Source organism: Peromyscus leucopus, chromosome 4, assembly GCF_004664715.2.
Source record: "Peromyscus leucopus breed LL Stock chromosome 4, UCI_PerLeu_2.1, whole genome shotgun sequence".
Taxonomy (NCBI): Eukaryota; Metazoa; Chordata; class Mammalia; order Rodentia; family Cricetidae; genus Peromyscus; species Peromyscus leucopus.
The window spans coordinates 120,179,657-120,191,838 of NC_051066.1; the positions used below are offsets into that span (position 1 = coordinate 120,179,657).

At 47.0% G+C, this 12,182-nt stretch overlaps 1 protein-coding gene across 1 annotated transcript in view; it reads right to left on the minus strand.

Moving 5' to 3' along the window:
• The window catches only part of Rrbp1 (ribosome binding protein 1), a 64,870-nt gene that overhangs the window by 26,768 nt on the left and 25,920 nt on the right, over positions 1–12,182 (minus strand).

Genomic DNA, 12,182 nt, shown 5'->3' on the forward strand with positions numbered 1-12,182 from the left:
CTAATGGAGCATGTCGGTGTATGCCTGGAATTCTAGCACTTAAGAGGTAGAGAACAAGAGTTTTTAAGGCTAGCCTGAGCTACATGAGACCCTGTCTCAAAGGAGGAGGGGGGAGGAAGAAAAACCCAATAAAGACACTGCCCTTTAGGCCCTATCCCTTGAACCTCACCCTTTACCGAGGAGTGAAACATCTGGCTGGAGGAGGCCTTGCTACTGAACATCATCTTGGGTATAGGCATCAGCTGTGGGATGTTTCAAGATGCTTCCAGCACTGTCTAAAAGCTCCTTCCTAGGTTCAGAGGGTTTATGAGGGTGTTCTTTGAAAGTGACACTCTAGACTTGATATCCAGACTGCTCACATCCTCCTTCAGGGTCTCGCCTCATAAGCAGTCTTACCCCTCATCAAGGAAACTTCTCCTTGCAACAAACAAAGACCATTACAAAAAAAACCTCAACCAATCAAAATGCAGAGCTATGGAGCTCAGTCCCAATGGACACGTCCACAAAGCACCTAAGTCTCAGAGAACATGGTAGAAGAAGGGGCAGGAAGACTGTAAAAGCCAGAAGAGTTTGCTGTGGGTGAGATTCTGTCTACCAGTAATGTCAGAAGCTACACCCATAAAGTCTCACTACATGACTGCCCAAATGTAAGCTGAACAAGGACTACATCAATGGCCCTGCCAAAACAGCCGGGGGGAAAAGCCCACAAGGGCTCAACCCTACACAAAGAAGGTACAGACAACTGAGGAAAGTTGGGAGCAGGATGTGGCCTTCCCTGGGGAAAGAGGACACAAATTGGTTGTCATCCCTGAAAACATATACGTACAAGGAATTTTATATAGATGAGTAGGTTACATTTAGAAAATTTTTATATATGGATATATATATACATACACACACACACACACACACACACACACACACACACACACACATATATATGCATGCAATAACAATTAATGAGAAAAAAAAGGCCGTGAATTTGAAGGAGAGCAGGGAGGGGTATATGGGAGAGTTTGGAGGAAGAAAAGGGAAGGGAGAAATGTTTTAATTATATTATAATCACTAAGATTTAAAAAAAAAAAAGAAAATGAAAGCATTTGAAATATAAAAAACAAAATGAAATCATCTTGAAGACATCTTTCTGAGAAGTTTTTTAAAGTAGCATTCTAATGAATCCTTATTAAAACTTCCTAGGGTAACTACGAAATTTTGTTAAACATTTCCATTAGAAGTAAACAGTTGTAACAAGTCAAACAATCCAAAGCAGTGTAAAGTAAAATGGAGCCTTCTCTGCCTATCCCCTTTCTCCATTCACAGAAACTTCCACAGCCTTCTCCACATATACACCCTCCTTTACATTATTTTTAGAGAGTTATAACTTCACAAAACATTTTTCATTGAATCTTTTAGTTCTATTTAAAAGGAAAAAAAGGCAGCACCTCCATTGTCTCTGAATCAGAGTCAGTAAAACTGACACACAAAAGGGGGGATCCTGGATGAGTCACATCCACACAACATGCCCACAGGAGCCCAGCACCCCGCTCACAGCACTCAATCTACTCATGTCTCTAGCAAATGCTTGAAGATTCTCCTAATCCTTGGTATTGTGAAATCTTAAGCTATTAGAATAAACCTGCCAAAGACTCCATATCTACTCCATTAACCACAGGCTTTAAAAAGAGCAAGGGGTCAGGGAATTCCAGAAGAGGTCAGCTCCCTGGATGGCTACTCTGGCAGCCTGGGTCTGGAGAGGAATGAGGCAGATGGACAGACAGCAAAGAGCAGCTACTCCGGGTTGGCATCAACCGGAGACATAGCAACCTCCACATGGGCCAGGCCCTTCAGGAATGCCGCAACCTGCATAGACCAGGATAGGCTTGTTCTGCATAGAGGGGCCTGAGGCACAGGACTCCACTCCACATAACAGCTTACACGGGGAAGTCAGTCTAGAACTCTTACAGCTGCAGACTCAGAGACTGGGCTGGCAGTGCTGACAGCTAACTCCCTAACAAATAAATGGATAAAGCTACCAAGGGGCTAAACAAATATATGCAGGCCAGGGCCAGCCTGCAGGTCACCTCTGGCCTTGGTTATATATAGTGCAGCATCTAGAAGGTCCAATGGCCCAGGCAAAAATGTCAATTTCCAACTCAGCTCCTGTGTCCTTGGACTTACCTACCTCCTGCCTTTGTTTCCTTGTCTGTAGAGTCAGTACTAACTGTTCCTCCCCCCCCCGCCCCCCCCCCCCCCCCCCCCCCGCTGCAAAGAGACTGACTTCCAATGTGCTTGGAACGAAGCACAGGGAAAGCACTGAAAACCAACCCCAGGGCCAACTTTGGAGGCCCAACCATTAAGAGCCCTCCTTGGACAACTGTCCCTTCCCAGCCCAACAGTGAAGAAGTCAGGCAAGAGGGAGGCTCTGAGGATGGACTCTCTGAGGCCAAGGCTGACACAGAGACTCATGAAAGGGCAGACTGTCCTTACTCATGATGCTAAGCTTCAAGGGCTTGAGGGAAGACTTTGCCAAGACTGCCAAGAAGCCTGAAGAGAGTCAGTCAGTGTGCTTAACACCCCAGACTTCAAAACTATGATGTGGTTTGCTACCGAAATACTTTAGCACCGAGAAAATGAAACTTGTAAAGAGGCACTTAGGAGTCTCTTCTCTGTCAACTGTGGGGTCCTTCAGGAAAATTTGCTCTTTGCCTGCATAACCACCAACTCCCCAATGAACAGCCTCAGTGTTAAGAGGAAGATGTTAACATAAGGGGACTCTTGAGACTCAGCAGCTTACTGCTCTAGCAGCAGCCACCACCAGTGTCCAGCTATAGAACATACCTGCCCTGCCCGGGCCCCACTTTTTCCCCCGGAGGGAGGATATCAGCCCACTCCAGGACTTGCTTTGTGGGTACCTGTGGACAGCTAGAGGCTAAAGGGAGCTGAGTATCACTGTAGGTTCCCAACATCCCTGCCCAGGACCGGCAGACCCAGCTTGTTTCCAAACACAGTGTATGCACTTACTGTGTCTCTGAGAAGTGTGCAGAAGGCTAGGCTTGGAGGGATAAGTAGAAAGGAAGACCACAGCTATGCACCACAGCAGGCACAGGGATGTCATGCAACAGAGCACCATGCTGGAGCCTAGGGAAGCACCCTGGCAGGAAAGCAAGCAGAGGCTGAATAAAGCACAGGTGCCTGCAGGAAGGAAGGGGAGCAGCCCAGAAAGGCAGAGTCTGCAGGATCCAGGACTCTGGATTCCCCAAGGAGTAGAGGGAGGTAAGCCTGGAATAGGTGCAAGATTTCATGGGCCCCAGAGATCTGGATTTTTATCCCGCAAGTGCAGCCACTAAAAGGGAGCATTGTTTGGGATGCCAAGAGGGACAAGGCTGAAGGCAGGCAATTCAGGTAAGAGCCCAAGGCAGAGAGCTCAAGCCCAAGAGTATTCAGAGACTAAGTGTGAGAAGCCCAGGTGATAGCCCAGGGACCCCTCACAGTGGGGCCTGACAGGAGCATGGCCTGAGGACTAATGAGGATCCAATGGCAAGGACATTCAAATGAATGTCCTTAGGGACTGTCCAAACCCATTCTGAAGGTCTTCCCCTCAAATGCAAAGACCATACCTGACAGCTGCTGTCTCTCCACACTCCCAGGGAATGACATGGATGGTACAAGTCCCCAGCACAGCATCTCCACAGGAAGGAAGTCACATCCCAACCTTAAGCAGATTCCATGCCCAGGCCACCCCAACCACCCCAGCCATATAGAACGGTCAGGCCCCAGACCTCTAAGCCTCTTGGAAGCCCAGTTCTACAAAGTCATCTACATTTACAACCAAAGGTCCAGGGACTAAAGGCAAGTTCCCTATCCTGCTCATCTCAAATCTAGAGGCATCCCTTCTCCTATCAGGAGGCCAGTTCTCCTCAGGGCCCAGGAAAGCTGGCAGGTGACACTTTCTCTAATAACAAGGAAAGTAGACCAACATCACTGCAACCTCCCCTCAACTGTGTATTTATAAAGTGTGGCCAAGAGTCTGTGGGGAAGGTCAAGGCCTTCAAAGACATTAAAACACAACATGACTGCTCCCACCTCCACTTGGTGCTGCTCTTCCATCCACAGCCAAGACTGGCCCTGGGCAACATGTTAAGTGGGGACTCCACTCCCAGAGCAGGCAGCTCACCCCTGGTCAGCACTTCTCAGAGCACATAGGCCAATGATGACAGCTACACCTGACCCCTAAATGGCCACAAACATTCACATCTGGAGTTTTCAATGCCCTGGGGCCAAGCACAGAAGCTATGGAGAACAGCTTATTAAGGGTTTCCCTTTGGCTGGAGAAGAGAATAATCTATTACCAAGTTGGAAAGATGTGTGCATTAAGTGGTATCCTACAGACTGAATGACTATTTTCCTCTTTACACGTGAGGGGTTTTCTCTCCAGACTTCAATAGAAACAATTTTTTATACCTGGAAAACAAATCCACAATCACAATAGTTTTAAAGACAACCATGGGAAGGCCTTGGGCAAGCTCCCTGCTTGGGCTTTCGGGCAGAGTGGCCGAAAACCATAGAGAGTTCCAGCGGCAGTCACGATTTTCCTTAGTGCCTACAGAAAGACCACAGAGGCCTGGACAGTACCTGAAGTCAGCACTGCCACATCCAATAGTCACCAAATGCAGATGTCCAGAAGAGTGTCATCTAGCAGCTTCTCACTGAACTCACTTCCCTGAGGGATCGCTTTACATTCTTTTTGGAGGGAGAGGAAGAGAGGAACAGAGAAGGGGGGAGGGGGAGGAATGGGGGTCTGGGTTTTGAAAAACTCATACAGAAAGTGAATGGCTCAAATCACACAGAGTTCAAGTGAAAAGATAAAAAGGTCACCAAGACTTGTTCTGAGCGCACACCTGGTGGCTTCAGCTGTAAACAGAGTGAGGGGTTAACTGTATGGATGGGAAGGGCCCCAGGAGGACTGCTATGGAGACCCTGTACTGCCATCTGCTGGCCACATGACTTCTGCCAAGTCTGAGCTGTGGCTGTGTAAAACAGGTAGAGCTGGGCTGTGAGGGGTGTAAACGCTGGAAAAGCAACATCAAGCACCTCTACAAACCCTGGCCACACAGGATGGTTGCCACACCGTGGAACAGCACCAGGACATGGCAGGACAAGGACAAGGCAGGATGGGCACCTGAAGCATGTGTGAAGAGGCGAAGGTTGGCAGAGGAAGGAAAGAGCGCAACCATGGCCCATTAAACAGTCTAAAGAAAGCGCTGAGCTGCTCTGGACGCCCTGAATAGGATCCCTGGAAGGTCGACTAACCCTTCCTCACCTCTTCTGTCCCATGCCTGTCAAGTTACAGACTTTCTTACACTGCATTTCTGCACACAAAGAGCTCAGACACCGCCACCAGCACCCACAGGCCACCACTAGCTTCAGGGTACAGAAGCACCTTTGACATTCATCTTACCTCAGCTTACGAGCACTTACCAGGCAACAGGTACCAGGGGTGGGTGGGTGGCGGGCACTGGCATCTTGGGGGAGGCCTGAGAACTGGCTGCCGCCTCCCTCCACCCCAACTGTCCCGAAGGACTAACAGGCCTCCCTTCCATCATCCAGGGACGCTCCAGGAACACACAGACAGGAGTTCCAGAGTGGAGTTTTGTTTCCTTTCCAGTTTAAAAAAATATATACAAATAGAAAAACTAGAAAAAAGTAAAAGGGTGAATGAAAGGTACAAAAAATTACCCACAATCCTATCTCCCAGTGATGTCCTTTCTCCCAGGAAAGCCATGAGAGACTCATAAAAGCCTATTTCTGTTTTCTACATTATGAGGCTGGTGAGATTCTCCTGGCCACGACATCATGGTCACCTAGCCCCAGAATAATTACCAGCCTGCCAGCTGGGGAAGGAGAAGGGGGTCCTTCAAAAAGCCAATCCACAGAGTATGACAAAAGTACCACAGCCCCTGGGTGTACCCCTGTCCCACTGAGCAAGAAGGCCATGTGCCCTATGGTAGACTTCTCACCTGGACCCTGGTCTCAGCCCCTCCTACCAGCAACAGGAAACAGGCCTCACTCCAGTTAACAGCTCCCCCATTCTAGAACTCATGCTATCTTCAGGGTCATGGAACATTTAGTGTACTTCCCATATCCCAGACCCACATGGGATCTAGCCAAACTCACTTCTAGTGCAGATCTCCTGACAGCACAACACCACGAGGTCATTTGAAGTAATCAGTGCGGCCCTCGGCTCAGGGTGGGAAGCAGGCAGGCATAATTAAGAAGGCACAGACTAAATCCAAGGATAAAAATAGAATTTAAAAACCACCACCACCAACACACACACACACACACACACATACATGCTCCTGTGCATCCTAAAGGATGCTGGACACAGTTGCTGGACTACCCACCAGGCCAGCGGTGGAACTCCAAAGAGTGGCATTTCAATTCATGGTAGTTTCCACTTCTCTAGGATTCTACCAATTCCCAGTCCCTAAACATTCAGAAAAGAATCTCTACTTTTTATTTCACAGGCCAGTGTTTTCTCCTCTTTCCATGCAAGAGCTTATAACACCCTTTTGCAACACAAACCCTTCTCAGTCTGACAGAAGAACCACACATGGGTTAGCTCTGACACAATCAAGCAGGCCTCTGTAAATCACCAACTGTTTTTGGAGAGTGAGGGAGCAGTCTTCCTAAATGACAAATGTACCCACCTTCTGACTTGTAATTACAGACCTAGGAATTTACTTTAAGAGACACTCACACAGCAATATATGTACATCACTGCAGCATCAATTTTAGCACCCAAAAAAGCCTGCACACTACTTAAGTGTCATTTAAATAAATCACGATACATTCACAGCTGAGTGTGGCAGCTTTGCAAGCCTGATGTGGAACGATGTCACCAATACGCTGCAAAGCACACAGCAGTTTCTAATTGGCTTGCATGTGACAGCAATGTCTCCAGGGTCCCCAGGGTCCCCCAGAAGTGAATGGTGACAGGGACAGAATTGGAAGAAAGACTTTAGATTTTCACCTTATCCATACTTCCCTACTATTTAAATTCTGTTTGCTGGAAACATACTTTTATGTAATAATCCATTTTTAAAAGCAGGGGTCAGGTGTTCATTGTCAAAACACTGCCACAGACAAGTGGTTAAACCCTGTGGCATGGCCCCATCAGTCCCTTAAAGTAACATCAAAGCAGAAGTTCTGGAAGAGCTCCAGCTGGCCTACAGAAATGTGCCCAGGTCTGCCTCCACATCTGCCATGTCTCCTCTAGGGTACCTGTCATCAAAGGCCTTGCACCAACCAGGGACAGTGAGACTGGCGATGCAAGCCCAGTTCATGGACTGCTTCTGCACTGTGATGCCATTCTTACGGCCTCTCTATGATATGAGGAACAGTGGACAGCTAAAACTAAGTAGGGGAGTGGCTGTGTATGATGCCAACAGCCAACACATGGCTGCAAAGCCATGTCTTCTTCATGTGGATGCCTGCAAGGTGACCCAGGAGTCCTCCTCCCCCTAAATGGCTGCTACTTAGAGCAGGGGTGTCAAAAAGGACTTTCTGATGGTGACATTTTATCTCTGCACTGTTCTAAAAGGCAGCCACTGGCAACATGTGACTACTTTTTAGAGTATTAAAGGACAGAAAATATGACCAAAGAACTGCGTCTTATCTTGGACTAATTTAAATGGCCAAGGTGATCAGAAACAACCTCTTAGTGGACAGCATCTCTCTCAACTCTCATTGTCTGCAGCCAGTTGTTAAAACCTCGTGGTGCAAGGGCCTTCCTCATTCATCCCCTGCCCAAGTCTAGGTCTCCTGTATTTGTGGGAAGAGTTCCCTTCCCAGCCTGCTCTATACCAGTGATGGGACCCACTCCTCCAGCATTTCCTGGATCCTCACAGCATCATCTCGGGCTACTTCATCTGCCCAGCCCTACACTGCCAGATACCTAGCACCACCTGCAGTTCTAATTCTTTTGTGTTGGGCACATGTGGTCCCCAGAACACAGGCAGCTCTGGACAAACAGACACTTACTTATTCGTGGCTAGGTTGCAAAATGGCTGAAGGCAGGCCAGCTGGGGGAGTTAGAACATAAGTCTAGCTTTGTGAAAATGTTCAGGTCTGCTTCTCACTCATGCCTACTCACCTGGCAACCCTGTTCCAGCTGCAAGGTTTGGTACTAAATCAGGTGAATTCTAATACACTTCATGTACCAGACTAATAAGACGATTCCGTGACCCTCTGATAAGTATCCATACTGTTAGATTTCAGGCCCCAAACTTTCAGTTACTACAGTTCATGCTTTAGTTCAGTGATGAAAATCATGGAGGAAGTTCAAAAAATTGCTAGTCAAGGTGAATCTGAGTTCCCACTGCTTTCTGAAACAAGATGGCCAGTAATCCCAAGCACTTCACTGATACCTGGCTTTGTACTGGGTTTTGTTGTTGTTTATACTTGGGTCTTCACACATGAGACTCAAAATCAGAATTCTCCACAGTCTGAAGCCCTACTTTGCCAAGTTTCCCTGGAAGTTGTGCCAGTATTACCAGGTGATCAGGCATAAATGAGAAGCAGGCCTGAATATGTGTGTGTGTGTGTGTGTGTGTGTGTGTGTGTGTGTGTGTGTGTGTGTATATATATATATATATATATATATATATATATATATATATATATACATTCATTCATATGTTGTACTTAGAAATACCAGTACAATGGAGGAAAGGGTGTGTATCTTACTGAGCCCACCCTGAGGCCTCTGCCTCATGCCGCCCGCACCCACACAGGCAGTGAGACAGTGCAGGTCCTCTGTAAGACAACTGCCTTACTCCCCCATCACTGCTCAGCCATGGCTGGGGCTGGGTCACCCTCCCAAGCCATCATCAATCAGGAAAATCGTGGCCAAAGGAATAAGAAATATCTTTCCAGTCCATGAACTAGAAAGAACGGGAAATATATTTTGCTGGAAAATAAACAGACTGTGACAGAATCCATCAGGTAAACACAAATGGGTGGTCTAGCCCAGGGCAGCCTGGCCCCAAGGAATCAGCTAAAGCACTATATATAAATGCAAACACCAAGCTGTCCTCATACCCACAGCCATCAGGGGCCATACCACGTATGTCATTCTCAGATAACACTAGCACAGAGCAGAGCCAAGTATACAGTGCAACCATAAAAACAGTAACTCACGAACACGTTCTTGCCAGTTTTGGTCTGACAATGCCACACAGGGTCTGGCCACTGCACTAAAAGACACAATGAGAAGACATGATTCTTTTATCTCCATCACCTTCCACAAAAAATGGCCATGGAGTGGAATGGACAACCTCCACATAAAGCATGCTCACCCTGTCCACATCACTGCAAGCAGGAAGTACTCAAAGTCCCCTACATCCTGAGTATAACAGGAAGCTGAGGGGAGTCTTGACATCGTAGAGATGAGGTGGGGGCTCACTTACCTAAGGGTACTAAGTGGGAACAGAGTTATGAACAGCAGAAACAGACTCTCATAGACCTTCACACACCCTCAAGGACATAAGGGTTTTCTGCGGCTCACCAGGGAGCCTCGCCAATATACTCTCCTGATTATTTAGGAAAAAGGTGGCTAACACCAGGCATGATGGCTATTCCAGGATTTGGGAAACTGAGGCAAGGAGGCCATCATTTTGAGACCAGCCTGTACAGTGAAAGTTGGGGGAGGGGGCAGAGGGTGGGGAGACTAAATAGACTTGTCAGTTGGGCAGTACCTGGAATCTCAGGACTTACTGCTCAGCCAAGTGCTAGTCAAGAGTTCCCTTTGCATGTTTATAAATGCTTCCCATCACCTGTCCTGAACTTCTACAGCTCGAAACCATGGTCTCTTCCCCATGGCTGGAGTTCTAGCCTGTCTGGAAGACCATACTTCCTCATGACAGCCCTGGGCTTCTACGAAGCACCTCAGCTCTGTGGTTCCTGTTCTGCTCTACATTTCAACAGTTACTGATGGGAATCAGTCCGCTGCAGAGGCCTGACATGCTGATCTACATCCAGAGAGCTTGCCAAACACAAGGAAAGGAACTCCAACCCCCCACCTTCACACACACACACACATCCCCCATCCTGCAGGATTCTTTCTGGATTGTTTCAGCATTTGGAAGTTATCATTACTGCTTTATTATTTTGGGGATGAGGAATACAGCATTTAAGATAATATATCAAGACCCAATTTTATGCCCCTAAAGTAATTTTAAAAAGGCCATCAAATAAGAAGAGTTTTAATGGGAAATTATCTACTGCAACATCTCATTAGGATTCATGTCCCATGTGGCCTTGCACCAAGGAGAATGAATGATATCGAAGGCCTTCCACACAGGTTTCCAACTTCTGGGGGCGCTGTCACAGCCACAAGAGCCAATGCCTTCTTCAGGGTTGCTTCCAACTTTTGAAGAATAAAATATCAGCACACTGCATAAAAAAAAAAAGTCAAAGAACAACTGGCCTCTCGCTGTGAGACAGCTGGCACTCTGCCTCCACAGGTTCCCCATTCAGATCCACCAACCTCGGATCAAAAACATGAAAAAAAAAAAAACAAAACAAAACAAAAAGAGGGAAAAAGTGTCTCTACTGAACATAAGCAGTTCTCTTCTTTGTAATTATTCCTTAAAGAATATAACATAACTATTTACATAGCATCTGCATTGTATTAGGTATCTGAAGTAGTCTATAGGTGATTTAAAGTGTATGGGGCAGGCTACAGATGTAGCTCATTGGCACAAAACTTGCCTAACGCACATAAGGGCCCTGGGTTTGAATCCCAGCACTGTAGGGTTAGACAATAAATACACTCTTTTTTAAAAAGGAAAGTGAAGTGTATGGGACTTAGTGAGTTACTTATATGCAAACATGATGCCATTTATGAGACTTCAGCATTTGCAGGTTTGGGAATCCAGGAGCAGGGGAATGCCTTGGAATCAATCCCCTGAAATAGGAAGAAAGGCTATTTTTTAAAGTTGTTTTTGTTTGTATTGTCTCATATTTAATGTCTTTGTCTTCTTTCGTTATCAGTGTTTCAAGAATTTGGTAGCCTACTTTTCTGAACTTAAGGAGTCAGCATGGTGCCATCTCTGTATGTCTCTCTGGAGTCCTAACATCCATCACTATTGAAGCCGGGAGCTGTGCTGGGCCTGTGTAAGCAGATGCAGCCCCACCTACCCACCCACCCACCCGCCCCAAAGCAGTCTGGGGCATCAGGTTCACTAATGTGTACCCCAATTGTTTCCTCCAGAGAGACCTGGGAGAATAACCTCCTCAGAACCCTGTGAGAGTCTGCTCAAGAGCTTTTCACAAGTCACACAAATTCAACCACTATTTAACCCCTGACTGAATCTGTATACTCACCACCCACTAAAAATACCAAGGCAAATCAGTGTTCTGTATTATCTCCTGTTTATATAATATGGAATCTACATTAATGTTCTATAATGCTTCATTAAATGACTAGGGAAGAGGGGATGGAGCAATATGAAGAACACTAAATGAATAAAGCTAACATTAGGTGAGGTATGAGCACAAAACAGATTGATAAAGACACAGCCGGACCTTTGAGAAAATTTGCCAAGACTATCCTGTCTAGACTGTTCTCACACCTCCCTGTGCAGTCCCTCAGTGGAGACATAGTGGGTGCCCTGTACCTTGACTCAGGCCCATTCACATGACTTGCCCTGAAGAAGGAGATGCAGCTTGCTTGAATGTGCCTGCTCCAAATGACTTATGCCTCTGTTGTAAGCCTGAGAGGGCCTCTGCCCTAGAGACACAGGCACTTCAGGCCAGGCCCCCAGATGAACTCATGCATTCCCTGAGCCAACCCAGTTAAGGCAGAGCCTCCCAGCAGATAAGACCTACATCAGCCAACCTTAGCCAGACACAGGAGCAAAGACAGAGAACTTCTGCTGTAAGGCAATAAACCTGGGGTGCTTGTTACACAGCCTTGCTACAGTAGCAGCTGACTGACACAGATGGCACCCAGTTTTGTAGCTACACCCTCCAAACTAAAACATTGCCTACTGCAGAGGGTCGAGGCTCATAGAACTCAGGAAGCTTAGGAAGTCCCAAGACTCACAGGCCCCTCCTCAAGGTGACATAGTACAATGCCTGGGTAAGAAAGGACTCTTTAGTGGAGCTGCCTCCAAGTG